The sequence below is a fragment of the Cornus florida genome, unplaced genomic scaffold (genome assembly GCF_030987335.1).
Source record: "Cornus florida cultivar Cherokee Brave unplaced genomic scaffold, ASM3098733v1 CherokeeBrave_3.0.0_Hap2_Chr06, whole genome shotgun sequence".
Classification (NCBI taxonomy): domain Eukaryota; kingdom Viridiplantae; phylum Streptophyta; class Magnoliopsida; order Cornales; family Cornaceae; genus Cornus; species Cornus florida.
The window spans coordinates 11,204,445-11,221,657 of record NW_026775576.1 but is presented as its reverse complement, the minus strand read 5'-3'; the positions used below and the strand labels follow the sequence as shown (position 1 = coordinate 11,221,657).

General features: G+C 37.7%; 1 pseudogene; it reads left to right on the top strand.

Moving 5' to 3' along the window:
• The first annotated feature begins 10,574 nt into the window (after positions 1-10,574).
• LOC132315179 (small nucleolar RNA R71) lies at positions 10,575-10,672 on the top strand (annotated as a pseudogene).
• Positions 10,673-17,213: the final 6,541 nt, after the last annotated feature.

Here is a 17,213-nt window from a genome sequence, read left to right as displayed (position 1 = left end):
AGCTTAAGGGGTTTAAATACGCACTTTTCAGCGCTCATCACACCCCCAAACTTAAATATTGCTAGTCCCTAGTAATGAACTATAAAGTAAAGGAATGAAATGAACAACTACAAAGTATCGAATGCTGTAGAGATCGATCATCCTTGGCGGCACCTTTTTGGATAAAGACAAATCTCTGAGATATTTTGAGATATTTTGGTAAGGAGACAAAAGTGGTAGGCGTGAATAAGATCGAATATTTTCGATCGATCGAAGAAATGTTGGATCGATCGAACTTGGTGGATTCTTTTGGATAAGGACAAAGGCTTGGATCCATCTTGAAGTGTCCAGATCGATGTTGCTTCGATTGATCGAAGTGATGTTGAGATCGATCGAACTTGCTGATTTCTACAGTTTGCTTCATTCTGCTTCCACTTTGCTCCTTTCTTCCATCTAGCTTGAGTTAGCTTCTTTAATGCTCTTATTTGGCTGAATTAACTTATTTTTGGGATAATCACCTGAAAAGGGTAATAACATGAAATTGGTCTAAGACGGGAAAATAAGATAAATAAAGGTCCTAGAATACCTAAGCTTAAGGGGTTTAATTGCGCACTTTTCAGCGCTCATCACACCCCTAAACTTAAATATTGCTAGTCCCTAGCAATGAACTATAAAGTAAAGGAATAAAATGAACGACTATACAACTATGAACTAAAAAGCAATAAATGGATAATGCCACTTTCGTAGGGAACACGATTGCATTTAGCACATGCAATAAGCCTTTTAAACCCTTAGGTTACCCCTAGTGGACGAGTGAAGTCTCGCGAGGGTTTCCAGAAATGATACCCACAAACATTAAGCTCATTCTCACAAAAGAGGCACCAATATTGCAAACAAGTATTGGAAGAAAACTACCTCAAGTATGCAATTTTTCAACCATTTCCAAGCAATCTCCCAAAATTTCAACGTCAAGCAAGCAAGTATGGTCCTTCACACATCAAGAAAATGATCATGCAAATCAAAGCAACACTAGAATCCTTTTTGAGTGGACCGACATCAAATATGTTGCTATCTGAGCCAACTAAAGAAATGATCCCATCCTTAACCTCAAGTTAGCACACAAATCTAGTACCGATCATCAAGACAAAGAGTGAACCTTTTATTAAAGCTTTATTGATCTAGGTGCGCTTATTCTTTTCACTCGATTTTTTTATTTTTTCATTATTTATTTATTTATTTTTTCTTAATCCTAAGGATCAAAGATGGAAGCATAGTGCAATGTGTTGATCTATTAAGTTTTCTAGCGATCCATGAGGTCGAGCATTAGGTCAATGACTCCCAAACCAGACGGCTTTAGGGCACTAGGTGTTCAAACACCCTTAAGGACTTACAAGCTCAAATCAACTAGACTACAAATCAAAACAACCTCTATCTAATCATTTCCCACTTCTCACCTTTTGGGAGAAGTCCTCACTTTTTTTTTTTTTTTTTTTTTTTTTTTCAAGTTCAATTATTAACCTAGAGTTTGTACCCTCCATATTTCGGTGCGAGAAATTCAGTGCTTGATGAGGTTAGAATCCCAGTTACTCAATGAAAAGGGATTGTTATCCATTTTTATCAAAATGAAAGCTTTCAATGCATTAGTAGCTCAATTGGGATATAACCAATTCAATAATCAACAAAGCATGTACTCCACAAATGAATGTTAGTGTGCGCCTGTGCTAGTGTAGAATCCTAGAGTGAATCTCAAAACAATCACAAAATCAGGATGATGTGGACCACAAATGCAAGCAAAATATCAATTTTTTGAAAAATTTACTCCTAAATGGCATCCACAAGGCATACAAGGAGTATTGGACTCTCAAGTCAAGCAATTTTTAAGCAATATAGTCCTCAAAAGATCAAAATCATCGCTAATTATGGACCAATCATAGACAATCCCTCAAATACACAAGTTATGCTTAATATTTTGAATTGAAAGCAAATACTGCAATTAACACCATTATCCCCCCCCCCCAAACTTAAATGGCACAATGTCCTCAATATGCAAAGAGAACAAAGGAAAGAGTATACTAGTGTAGCTATAGCAAAGAATGGTCGGGACACAAGTATCCAAAGTGGGTGGTATAACCCCCCCAAACTTGGGATTAACTGTGGTCCTGAAAAGATGGCACTGGATAAAAGCTCATTAGATAACAAAGAGGAATAATAATAGTGCACAGTGGACATGCAGGTGTAAATGGGATAAGAAATTGAAGTAAAGAGAGAGAGAGGAAAAATGGTGGTCCTAAAACTTTGGGCAGCACTCTCTCTCACTGAAGTCACTGGGATGCACCTGATGGAGTCAATCAAATACAGATATATCAATACAAGGTATAACATCCAAAAAATAGCATAATATAACATGTATAACAAAAGGTAGAAATAATGTAAAAATAATGTACATCAGAATGTCTGGGCCAACAGACTGGCTGTAAGAATATCACAACAGTAGCAAAAATAGCAAATATCACAGATATATAAAGCAGGTAATAGAGAGAGATGAAGATCATGCTGAGGAGGTAGGACGGGCAGGGCGCTCTCTGCGGATATCTCGGGATATGTCTCATAGCGCAGCCATGACATCCGTATGCAGGGAAGAAATGTCAGCTTGGGTGGAGACAGTGTCTGCGCGGATAGAGACTACGGCATCCTCCAAAGCCTGGAGACGCTCTCCAAAGCCAAGTGTCTGTACTGGAGCCTCAGGTATGACTGGATTAGGAAACTGTGGTTTATCCAGAGCGTGCTCCGGAGAATGAACTGGCGACCCTGCTGGAGAATGATGCTGCAGACCCTCTGCAGGGTACTGCTCCAAGTCTATATCCATATGGACTGCAGCCGGATCGACTGCTGGATTGTCCGCTACTGGTGCGGCTGCTACTGCTACTGCCATCTCTGCCTCCTCTGCTGCTATCACTACGTCCTCTAGAAGACTCTTAATAGGAGTACTGTAGCTCTTATTCTAGTCCTTCTTGCCAAAATGGCAAGCTCCTATCTCTGAGCGCTCATCAGGATGAAATGGATAGCTTTGATCCTGGAGGATCTGAGTGATAAGATTACCAAATGGAAGATACTTAGCCCGCTTGGGCTTAGCCTTGCTGATATAGTCAGCATAGAGCTTCATCATCACAGTCCAGTAGAGGGCTGGAATAGAAACCTAGCACCCTATGAAGAGAGCATACAAAGCTGTCAAATAATCGCCACGCCTCTGGATCTTGTGGCCGGCCATGAACACATTTTGGTACAGGACCGAATCAAAGAACCACAGGTCATCGGGCAGATAGGTGCGAGTAGCAAATGTGTCACCCTCACTGTAATGGCCTGTAAGTGCCTCGGCTATAAATGTATAAGAAAGCCTCCTCTCCAAAATAGGATTATTGAGCTCAAGCTCAGGAGGGCAGGCATGCGGGCATCGGGAGGATCGGACCAGAGTCTCCACTGTAATGTGGATAGGATAGCCATCCACTGTAGTACGCAGCTTCGCCAGATTACTTGGGGCAGGTCGGAGGTTCTGGAAGAACATCCGAACAAGCCTTAGGTAAACTGGGTAAGTGACCGGGGCTAGAATGGCTGAAATGCCCCTGCGGTCAATGTCCTCGTAGGCTGCCCGGGTTAGGATATACCGGGAGAAGAAAGAAATGTCAAAAATTGACTCATGTACCACCTGAAGGCATGAGTATCTCGGCAGTGGTCTATCTAAGGCCTGGTCTGGCTGTGCAGGAGGCGGAAATGAAGAAGGTGATGGTGTATGCTCAGCCTTATCATGAGATGATGAAGATGCAGAAGCAGAAGACTGTAGTCTGCTGTCTGATGGGGACTAAGCTGGATCAGCCTCTGTATAATCCTCTAGCTGCTCAGGCTGCTCAGGATTCGAGACCTGAGATGGTACTGCCTGATGCTTGGGCTGCTCCCGAACATGAGAGGGCTCACCTGGTCCCTCTAATCTGGGCCTGACTCGGCGATGATAATGTCTACGGGCAATAGTCTTGACCCTAACCATGGCCTGCAAAACAGAAAGAAAAACACTTGCAATATGAGTTAGTATTGGCATTAAGATTTGAAACACAGTATATAGAAACATGTATGTCAAATAAGATAAACAACACAAGACATGAATCTACGTAAGTGATGATGGGGCTAAATAAACAGTGACAGTAAGTGAAACATGCTAAACAATATAAGTATGGAATGCATCCAATGTGGAAAACACAGGCATTGGGCATGTGTGAGATAGCATGGAATCACATAAAAGAGTGTGTGAAGTGTGGGATGCAAATCTATAAAGTTTGATCGATCACAAAAATGTGAGATCCATCTCTATGAGATCGATCTGAGAAAATTTCGATCGATCTTTGAATGATCGATCTGAGAAAAGTTCGATCGATCGAACTGGGATGGGAAATTCAAAAAGTCACAGATCTGTGACGTGGAAGGCACGGGGGCACCCAAGCAAACTTGTGGGGCCCTCTCACACATCAACAACACAATATGGGTCACTTGTTTGGCCCGTGACACTCAAAAATTGAATTAAAAATGAAATATATATACAAAACTATATACACATATATACATGTATATACGCAATCATGGAAACTTCAAATATGGCAAGATTCAAACATAGCAACCCTAGATCTAATATGACAAGCATCACAAATGGGTAGATTGACAAGCATCTCAAAATCAAGGGGAAAGCTCGGAACTTACCAAATCCGAGAGAGAGGAGTGGTGCGAAGGAGAGAGATGAGTTCTGAGATGAAGGAGAGAGATTCGAGCCTCGAGAAGGTCGTCGGAGGGCTCGCCGGAGATGGGAGAGAGATGGTTTGCAGCTGCGAGGGCTGAGAAGGTCTGTAAATTGATCTTAAAAATGTTGAGATCGAATGACCTGAGGGTTTTGTTATTAAAAACATTTCCCGACCAGTTCGATCGATCAGGGAAAATTTTCGATCGATCAAACAAGATCGATGTTAAAAATGTTGAGATCGATCTCACCTCGAATTTTTTTTTTTTTAGATTTTTGGAAAAATAACATAAAATACAAATTTTTTTTGGAATTTTAAAAAATATATAAATTTTTGGATTTTGAAAATTTAAAAATGAAAAGAAAAGTAGAAATTAAAAATAAAAAATCTTTAAAATAAAATAAAAATCTTTTAAAGCTTTTTTAAGATAAGATAAAATAAAATAAAAATAAAAACAAAAATGAAATCAAAGTCAAAATCAAGGTCAACAAAGAGTAGAGATCGATCAAGCTGAGATCGATCGAGAATATGGTTCGATCGATCGAACCGGTGAAAACCTGCAGAGAAGTTCGAACGATGCACAGAGAGGCCTTTTTTCATGGATCTCAAAAATTTTCTAAGTGTGGAGTGAAGATCGATCCAAGAAAAAGTTGGATCGATCTAGGAACTTTCAGATCTATCCAAAGGAATTCTCAAATGATACACAGAGGGCTGATTTATGCAGGAAATTTCAGATCGTTGGAACAGAGCAATGATTGGATGCAAGGATGGGTGTTCGATCGATCGAACCTCATTTGAGATCGATCAAACTTAGACAAAATACCTATTTTCAGTTTGAAAGTGCATGCATACTCAACCACAATTCCTAGCTATGTGTACGAATTCCAAAACATATCTTGACGACGCAAGAAATGAAAGATAAAATAGAAATGAGGGAGGAATAGGGTTGTAAACCCTACGAAGCCTTCACTAGTCTTTAACGTCTCTAGCAAAATGTTGGGCTCTTTTAGCCCGGATCAAATATCTTGTAATGCATCCCCTCCTTGTCGGGGTGATAAGTACTTTGAATTCCATCCAACAAACAGTTCCCTAAAGAACTTGTTGGATTAGGTTCAAAAGAATTTGTTGGTCATTTGTTAATGTAATCTTTGGGCTTCTATGCCCTTTCAAAGCAAGATTTTGAAACATCATTTTTTGAATTCAAGGTTGAAGATGAACTTTTTAAAGTTTTGGTTTCAAGCAAAGACTCCATTCTTTTACATTCATTGTCTAGACATTTTTCTACAACATTTACTTCTTCATGCTTGTCAAATGAATTTGGGGTCGGATTGAAGATATTCAACTTCACTTTTATATGCCCAAATGAAATTTTCATTACCCTCGTCCTACAATTGATGTTGGCATTTGAGGTTGCCAAGAAAGGATGGCCAAGTATAATGGGAATTTGGCTCTTGGGATTTGGAACCGGTTCCGTGTCAATGACAACGAAATCGAACGGGAAGAAGAATTTATCAATTTTAATCAAGACGTCATCAATGATACCCCTAGGCTTTTTGATGGATCGGTCGGCAAGTTGTAAAACCACCGACGTCGGTTTCAAGTCTCCTAAGCCTAATTTAACATATACCGAGTATGGAAGAAGATTAACACTTGCTCATAAATCTAGAAGAGCCCGATTAATGACATGGTCACCAATGATGTAAGAAGTAGTAGGCGAACCGGGGTCCTTACACTTTGGAAGGGTGTTATGTTGCAAGATTGAGCTCACTTGCTCGGTTAAGACCACTTTCCTAGGTGTTTGGCTCTTGTTCTTCCTCTTTTGGGTGCAAAGATCTTTTAAGAACTTGGCATAAGCCGGAATTTGCTTAATTGCATCCAAAAGTGGAAGATTAATCTTCACTTGCCTAAACATTTCAATAATTTCATTGGTCTTGGTATTTTGTTTATCAAGATAAATGGATACTTTCAAGGCATCCGGAAATGGAGCTCGTGGCTCAAATGCTTTTTCAAAAATTTTCTTTGAAGAGTCTTCAACACAAGAATTTTTAAAATCCTTTTTCAAAGCTTTGTTCCATTCTTCCTTCAAATCAATTTTGGACTCACTTTTCAAATCACTTTCTAACACTTTCTCATTTGAATGATCATGCATATGCAATGAAGGATGAATATGAAAAGAAACGGGACGGGTGTCAACTTTTGATTTTACCGGTTCACTCTCTTCATTGGACACACCTACTTTGTTGTCCACAATCTTCCCACTTCTCAAGGTTGTCACCGCATTAATATGCTCAATTGTGTGCCCGTACGATAAGGAGTGAGTCTCCACAACACATTGTTGCTTTGGTGGGGCATTCAAAGGCTTCTTCCCCTTCTCTCTAGCATTTAAGGTGCTAGCTATTTGCCCTACTTGGGTTTCTAGCTTAGCAATGGATTGGGAATGAGAATGAAACAATTGAGTGTTCGCCTCTAGAGTGCCTAGAGCGGTCAAAACTTTCTCTTCAAAGGCGGGACTCCTAGAGTTTCCTAGGAAATATGATGGTTGATTAGGAAAATGAGAATTAGAAAATTGATTGCCATGTGATTGAAATGATGATGATTTAAAACCTTGGGAACCTTGGCCTTGCATTGGTGGCGGAACATACTTCCCTTGAAAACCATCTTGGGGAGGGTTTGAGCCTTCCCCTTGGCTTTTCTAAGAAAAATTTGGATGGTTCCTCCAACTTGAATTGTAATGAGTGTCATAGGGATTATTCCCTTGATTAACAAATGTAGCATTGACTTACTCATGGGGCTCACTTTGCACATGTCCATGGGGACAATTAGAAGTAGAATGCAAGATACTTGAACAAGTCATGCAAGATTCATTAGATGCACGATGATGAATATGAGTAGGGGAGGAAGATACTTGATTTGCCGAATTTTGGTTGATCAAAAATTGATCAAACCTTTGAGACAATGATTTCATCTCGGCGGCTATGTCATTGGAGTTGTCAACTTGATACAAGCCGACATTCTTCCTTCCACCTAGGTTTCTACCATTTTTAGAAGATAAGGATGTAATACCCCTAATTTCAAAAGGATAGTCTCAATATTATTTTAATTGTTTTAATTATTTATTTGATTTCTTGGCTAATTGTTGACTCGTTTAATTGATTTAATTATTAATGTGTATTTGTTTAGGGATTTAATTATTTTATTTTTATTTTTATTTTTATATTTGTGAGGAATTGGATATGGATAGTAGTAATGGACCAATCAATTGGGTCCCATGGACTACTTGGATAAGGGGTTTAATAGGTACGGATAATTACCCATGGATAATTGTATATGTATATATAATAAATAAATAAATATATATATATATATATATAAGGAAAGTCGTTTAGTAATAATGTGATGTGTATATTTATATTTTATATATATAAAGGATTACACATAGATTATACGTAAAATATATTTTAGTTATCTTTTTAGTATTTAAATTTTATTTTATTTTTTATTATTAGTTTGACTTGGATTGAGAAAAGGATTATGTTATTTTATTTAGCCTATAAATACATAGCTATAGGTTAGAAAATAATCACGTAATATATTTTAGAGAGAGAAAGAAGGAAGACGAAGGAAGAGAAAAAGGAAGAAGGAGGCTAGGGTTTTTTTTTATCAAATCCCTAAAGGCAAGTTTTAATTCTTTTCTTCTTCTTTGATTCGTACTCTATGCATGCTAGATTAATTATAGGTTCTTTAAATAAATTAATTGAATCGAATTTCATTGATTAATTTGAAAATTTAAATTCATGTTTTAATAATGAGATTTAATTCTTTTCTTCCGCCGAACTTAGCACTGTTGATGGCCTTAGTTTTTATTTTAATTTATCTATTTTTTTCACACATGAGTTAATTATAGCATGAATGAGTTTGGGTGCGCGCCGAACGAGGGTAGTGATGGTTTACATGAATCAATTTGTATACTATAATATATGAAGTCAAATTTTGAATTTGCTTCCTTTATGAATGTACGCTGAACGAGGCTAATGGTTGCCCGAATCAGTTTGTATACCATATGTATATGAAATCAAATTTTGAATTTGTTTCCTTTATGAATGCACGCCGAACGAGGAATAGGAAGATACTAATTTGAATGAATCAATTTGTAAGGCAATTATAATTAGAATCAATTGTGCACACCATACGAGAAGGAAAGGACAATTGTTTTAGGAATAAATCTCTTTGGTATGGAATATAGTTAGGTTTGAATTAAATATTTTTCATATTAATTTGATTAATATGAAAAATATTTATAGATCATAAAATATTTTTCATAAATTGTTTTTGATTTATAGATCAGTATTAAATATTTATTTAATTTAAATAGATTCATTAAAAATTAGAATGCATGGTTTAAGTTTACATGCTAAGCATGGAATTTAATTAATTTTAAAAAGGATAAATTAACTAAATATTGTTGGATTAAATTATTTTAATCAATTGTTTATATTTAAATTAATTTAATCAGAACATAGAGATATACAATTTAGTTGAGATGCATGTTAATTTCTTGTGATGTAAATTAAATGCATGCTATTTAATATTGATATTTTTGCTCAAGTAATGCAAAGGATGTGTATATGATTTATATTATGTTTATTTGGATTATTAGATGTAAATATTATTTATATTATCCTTGGATTGGAAACTTTTGTTTGGTTATGATATGGATTAATGCACCATTATGGGATGGGGGAATATTAGGGACGGATTAACTTAAGAGTTAAGTCCTACCTATTTTTTTTTTTTTTAATAAGGGAACGGATTAACCATAGTGTTAAATCGTACTAATTCGTATCAGGTCAACGGAATAGTTGGATGACATATTATTAAAATAATAATTGCATAGTTTATTTTGATGGTTGGATAGGACGGATTTTACATATATAATTATACGCCATGATATGAGCTTGAGTCTCAGGATCAGTGGTTAAGGTGCGTATATTGCCAGGATGTGTAGCTAGATATAGTGTAGTTGTGTACCCTGGTAGGTCTAAGTACTCATGCCTACTATATGTGCATTTTGCATGTTGCCTACTATTCAGGTTGAGACAACTCTATAGTCTAGTGAGGTTCCTTTAATGTATATATATCTATTTATGGACTATTTAGTTCTTGTTGAATTAATTAGGGTGTGTACGTGTATCGGGTCTCTGTTTGGGATGTAGTAGATTAGAACTTGTATGTGGGTCTGACCCACCATTATTTTTCAGGTGTTCGTCAGTTCCTATCTTAGAGATTGTTCGTGTCGAGCAAAGACAGTCATTCACTCTTCCGACTCTACGTAGGACTCTTCTTCATGGTTTAATTATTAGTTTTATTTCAGTTCAGTTATTTCAGTTAGGATATTATTAGGGGTCCACAATATGGATTCCCGAGTTGTAGCTTAATTAATTACTAGTATCCGAGGATTGGAGGATTTTATTATTGAATTTTTAATTATTATTTATTTGAGGATTTTAAAATAAGAATTTATTATATAGTTTCCTTCAGCTTGTTATTTATTTATTATTATTATTATTTTTTGTATTCAAATGCTTGTTTATATACTTAATTGTTGTTTGGTATCCCTTGGATCTGTGCTCGGAATTGATCACCCGTGGCTCTAGAATCTAGGGGTATCACAAAGGACCTATGCATGAAATTTTCACTCATACTTTCATACAATTGCCACACATCATTTTCATGCTTATCAAGATAAGAACCACCATCAACCATACCGTTGTGATTATCTAGTAAACTTTCAAAGAAATATTGGACTAGTTGCCACTTAGGTCATAATGAGGGCACTTTCTAAGCAAATCATTAAACCTTTCCCATGCCTCATAAAACATTTCCCTATCCCCTTGAGAAATTCTTTTATTGAAGTTCTCATGGCATTGGTCTTAGAAACCGGATAGTACTTTTTCAAGAACTCTTGTTGCATTTCTACTTAAAAAGTTATCGAAAAAGGCCAAAGATTGTTGAACTAATATTTTGCCTTATCTTTAAGGGTAAAAGGAAAAAGTTTAAGCCTTAACACTTTTTCTGGCATGTTCGTGTATTTCACACTGGAACACACTTCAAGAAACTTATCCAAATGCTTATAAAGTTTTTCACTGGGAAGTCCATGATAGTTTGGAGGCAATTGAATCGTTTGGGGTTTAATTTCATAGTGATGTGCTCTAAATGGAGGCAATTGAATGCAAGTGGGTGTATTGTATTCATTTGGCACATAATGGTCTCTTAATGTAATAGGAGGATTCGCAATTGGTGGTGCTAAACGAACACATTGATTAGCTTGAACTATGGGGGGTTGTTGAGCAAATATTGGCTGAGGCATTCCCAATGGAACTTGGCCTTGTTGTTGTGGGTGAATGAATGGTCTAGGCATGCCTAATGGTACTTGAACATTTTTATGATGCACATTAGGGTGGAGGTTTCCTTGTTGGTCTATGTGACCAAGGTCCTCTACATGGTCGTCATTCAAATTCTCCATTGATGAAATGGAGTGATGAGAACTACCTCTCCCCCTAGGATTACGAACAACAGATTCAAGATGCAAATTATAAGGGACAAAAGTAGGATTCAATGACCTACGACCATGCATACACTAGCAAAGTAAATAACAAGCAAGTAGCAATCACTTCGCCCCCGCAACAATTCAATCAATAAATCTTCACATACAATGATCCCATGCTCCCATGCTTAAACAACATGCAAAGAAAAGTAAATTGCCTCCACTCGGACTCATGATTTATCTAAGAAGTGAAAAAACTAACCTCCATGCGGGCTGATGATTTAACTAGAGCTTGAGTTAGAAAGATCTCATAAAGGGTCCTTAAGCAACTTCAATTTATTTTCAACTTCCAAACTTTGTTATGCTTTGCATTTTTTAAAATTTTTAGTCCTTTTTGTGCTTAGCTTAGCTCCTTGCTTTGAAGTCTCATTTGCTTAACCTCCTTGCTCAATTTCACCTAGCCAAATAAGAACAAACACAATAAGTAACCAAAAATAAAAATAAAGAAAAGACACAATTAAAAGAGTACTAATCCCAAATTGTTTCTAAATCACGGCGTTGCCAATTCGATCCCCGGCAACGGCGCAAAAAACTTGGTGTGTCGCCGCACCAACGCTTAAAGATGTGCAAAAGATAGTAGATGTGTAATGTAGCCAAGTTTTACATTTATAAATGCCACTACTATCATTAACTAAAAGTATAGCAAGGGTGAGTAGGGATCGTCCCAAGGGATTGAAGGGTTACTAGTAATGGAACAATGCTTAGGGTTAGTAGGTCGAGTGATCAAAGGTAGGTTATTTGGTTGATTGAGCTGCAATTAAGATTAAACAAGATCAATATAAAACAAATAATTAAAGGATAGATAAAACAAGAGAGAGAGATCTTGGGACTTAGAGATCACCACTAAGCATCACCTTTCTATACACTCAATTTACAATTAATGAGGGGGAAAACATATATTGCAACAATAGTGAGTGTGTGTGGTTGTTTTTACAAGCATGGATGACCAATTAAGTATATATTGTCTAAACAAAATAATGAATAGCACAATACATCAAACTAAGTCATTAATCCTTCTTTAAGCTCACAATCTAAATACATCACATAATTGGAGAAATATACTACTTGCATTCATAAGTATGGAACATCAAACAACAAGCGTAGATTGTCCTCCCACTTAACAACTAAGGTAGCTACACTACATCTAAGCTAATGACATGGAAATTAAACTAATTAGACTAAGGGAGAGGCACAATCCATCAAGAAATGAGTATGAACCATCAAATAAACCACAAGAGCATTCTATTAAGCACTATGTCTTGACAATCTCTAGATCTATAGCATCAACACACATAGACATGCATCAACAACACAAAAGATAAAGATAAACACATGAACATCTATCCTAGTATACATAGACATATGGATAGAATGAAATGATCAATTGGAAGAATTAAACCACACAAATTATTGAATAAACAGGATTTATGTATATAAATATGTCAAAACATGTATTACAACACAAATCCCCTCAAAAATACATAAATCAAGGTAAAGAAAGCATGCTTAGGGCTAACTCTAGCCCCAAGAGGATGTCTAGCCACTAATGAATGGTGTCCTCCAACCCTCAAGGGCTATCTCCATGGTAGAAGTGCTCTTTTTCTTGGGGAAGATGGAAAACCTCTCAAGAATGTCTATAGCATTCTCTTCTCTTTTCTTCCTCTCTAAGAATTGTATCTAAGACTCTAAAAAACTATCTATCTAAGCATATGTGTAAAAGTGGCTCATATTCCTTATATAGGTAGCTCAAATGTCACACCCAATGGTCCAGGCTCGTACACAAGGGCTCCTCCAATGATTGCACAATGAGATAACTTTTAATGAGTTGGAGATATATTTTTTTTCGGATTTGAGAGGGTTCGATCGATCGAACCTGTGCTGTAATCGATCGAACATGGTTGAGATCTATCAAACTTTGGCTGGATCGATCCTCCCATAGCGGCGCCTTTTTGGATAAGGACAGATCTGAGATATTTTGGGGAATGAGACAAAAGTGGTAGGTAGGATGGTACAACAGGATAAGATGGAATCTTTTCGATCGATCTGAGAATTGTTGGATCAATCGAACTTTGTGGGAGCTTTGGATAAGGACAAAAGAGCTTGGATCCATCTTGGAGACTCTAGATCGATGAACTTTCGATCGATCGAAGTGTCCTTGATATCGATCGAACTTGCTGAATTTCCACACTTTACTTCAATCTGTTTCCACTTTGCTCATTTCTTCCATCCAACTTGAGTTAGCTTCTTTTAAGCTCTTATTTGGCTGAATTAGCTTATTTTGGGGATTAGCACCTAAAAAAAGGCAATAACATGAAATTAGTCTAAAACGGGAAAGTAAGATAGATAAAGGTCCTAGAATACCTAAGCTTAAGGAGTTTAAATACGCACTTTCAGCGCTCATCAATTTGCTTTTGCAACAACCTTTTTTTTTCTTTTTTTTTTTTGTCAAGTTATTAATTTAGAGTTTGGGCCCTCCACCTTTTGGCGCGAGAAATTCAGTGCTTGATGAGGCTAGAATCCCGGCTACTTAGTGAAAAGGATTTGTTATCCACCTTTATCAAGAATGAAAGCTTTCAATGCACTACTAGCTCAATTGGGATATAACCAAATCAATAATCAACAAAGCATGTACCCCATAAATAAATGCTAGTGTGCGCCTGTGCTAGTGTAGAATCCTAGAGTGAATCTTAAAACAATCAAAAAATCAAGATGATGTGGACCACAAATGGAAGCAAGATATCAATTTTTTGAAAAATTTATTACTAAATGGCATCCACAAGGCATACAAGGAGTATTGGACTCTCAAGTCAAACAATTTTTAAAATTTAAGCAATATAGTCCTCAAAAGATCAAAATCATAGCTAGTCATGGACCAATCATAGAAAAATCGCTCATATACACAAGTCATGCTCAAAATCTTGAATTGAATGCAAAGAACATAAGTTACCCCCAAACTTAAATGGCACAGTGTCCTCAATGCGCAAAAGGAATAACAGAAAGAGGAAAGAGTATTCTATTTAGCTATGGCAAAGAACAACTGGAACAAAAGTATCCGAAGTGGGTGGTATAACCCCCCAAACTTGGAATTAACTGTGGTCCTGAAAAGATGGCACTGGGATAAAACCTCATCAGATAACAAAGGGAATAATAACGGTGCACAGTGGACATGTAAGTGCAAGTGGGATAGTGAATGAAATAAAAAGAGAGAGAGGAATAAGGGTGGTCCTGAAAAATTTGGGCAGCACTCTCTCACTGAAATCACTGGGATGCACCTAATAATGGAGTCAATCAACAATAGATATATCAATAAAAGAATTTGACGTCCAAAATATCATGTATAGAAATAAAACAGTATAATGTACATCATAGTAACCGGGCCAATAGACTGGCCGCAAAGTATAGTATCAAAGTATCAGTCAAAGATCATAGATATATATATGATAAAGAGAGAAAGAGATCAGGTAGAAGAAGTCGGTCTAGCGGGCGTGAACCCCGAAAATCTCTGGAAAGACTTTGCAGCGCAATAAGCACATCCGCACGGAGAGTAGGCACATCTGTGCTGAGAGAGGCCACATCTACTCGGAGGGAGACGACCGCATCCTCCAATGTTTGGATACGCTCCCCCAAGTTGGGTGTCTGAGCTGGAGCGTCAAGAATGGCGGGATCGGGAAACTGATGCTCACCCTGACTCTGCTCTTGAGAATGAAGTGGTGACCCTGCTAGAGAGTGATGTGGTGACTCTTCTAAAGGCTCCTGCTCCAAGTCAATGTCCATAAAAGCACCTTCTGCCGTCGGTGCATCTGCCGGATGCTCAACAGTTGCTGCTGCTACCTCCTCCTCCATCTCTGCCTCCTCGGCTGCTAAGACTAGCTCTTCTTGTAGACTTTTAATAAGAGCCTTGTAGCTCTTATTCTAGTCCTTCTTGCCATAGTGGCAAGCCCCAGTCTCAGGTTGTTTCTGCGGATGAAAAGGATAATGCTGGTCCTTGAGAATCTGAGTGATCAAAAGTGCGAAGGAGAGGTACTTGGCCCGCTTGGGCCGGCTCTTGCTGAAATAATCTGTATATAACTTCATCATTACACGCCAATAGAGTGCTGGAACTGAGAACCAATGGTCTGTATAGAAAGCATATAAGGCTGCCAAAAAGTTTGCCCGTCTCTGAATCTTATGCCCCGCCATAAAAACATTTCGGTATAAAACCAAATCAAAGAACCATAGGACCGAGAGGGCATAAGTGTGGGCACTGAGAGGCTGTCGCCAAAGTCTCAACGATGATGTGGATAGGATGTCCATCTATATAAGTCGTAACTCAACCAGGTTACTCGGAGCTAGCCGGAGGTTCTGATAGAACAATCGGACAAGTCTCGGGTAAACTGGATTGGCCACTAGGGCCAAGATAGGAGAGATGTTGCGCCGGTAAATCTTATCATATGCCCACTTGGTCGTGGCCGACCGGGAAAAGAATGTCTCATCAAACACTGACTCATGCACCTCTAAAAGGCGCAAATATCTGTCTTCTACCCTGTCACGGGCAATGCCGGGCTGTGCCGGTGGTGGTGCTAGAATGTGTGAAGGAGGCAGCATGGGCTCGACTTCTTGAGATGATGAAGATGAAGAGGCAGATGAAGAAGAGAAGGAGCAATTGGATTGAATGAGAGCTGGCTCTGGAGGCTCCTCTACTCGCTGCCGGACCCGGCGGTCATATGTACGGTAGGGCGTGGTTTTGAACCGAGTCATGGTTTGCAAAAAGAAAGAAACACTTGTAAATATATTCAGTAACAGGAAACAATATATAAAATACAGAATTGAATGCATAATAGATAGAAACATGTTTGTCAGATGAAGATAGACAATATAGAGTGTAAGCACATAGACCTATCTATGCAAGTGGTAATGCAGCCAAATATAGACAGTGAATGGTCAAATATGAGAAACATGCTAGACATGATAAGTATGGAATGCATCTAATGTGGAAAACACAAGCATTGGGCATAAATATGATAGCATGGACACAAATGAGGGTGCAGGGGCATCAATATGCAAAAAGAGTGAATCTCGATCGATCATAGAAATATGTGATCGATCCAAGTTGGATCGATCTTGAGATGTGTTGGATCGATTTAGCTCAGATCGATCAGAGCTATGGCGAGATCGATCGAACCTGTGGAAAAATATGGGCAGTCACGGATCTTTGACGTGGACAACATGGGGGCATCCAAATGGTCACTTCAAGGCTCGTGATCCCCTATACACCTCAACAAAGCACGAATGATCACTTAAATCGGCACGTGACCCCCAAAATCAAATTCAAAAACAAAAGATATATATATACATATATACACATGCTTGCAAGTTGAGAAATGGAAATAAATCTAAGATTGAAAGCTTGAATCTAAGCATAACAACTTAAAATCCTTTGACTCAACTTCAAAAATGGAAAATAAAATTAAAAACTTACCAAGAATAGAATGAGAAAAGTGGACCGAGAGGGAGAAGATGAGATCGGGATCGGAGATGGAAGCTTTGGGAGGTCGCCGGAGTGTTGCCAGAGGTGCGAAAGAAGGAAGAGAGATGCCGGGAGAGAGGAAGGGATTTGGATTGACGTTGAAATCGATCCAAATTACCCTTGGGTCATATTTTTAAAAACTGTTCCCGACATGTTCCATCGATCTCATGGATTAATAGATTCATCGAACACAGATCAATCAAACCCACAAGACGACAAAATATTTTTGAATTTTTTTTTGAATTTTTGGAAATTTAAAAATATTTTTGGAAAATAAAATAAAAATAAATTTTTTTTTTTAAATTCAAAATTTTGAAATTTGAAAAGTCAAAGTAAAATGGAAGCA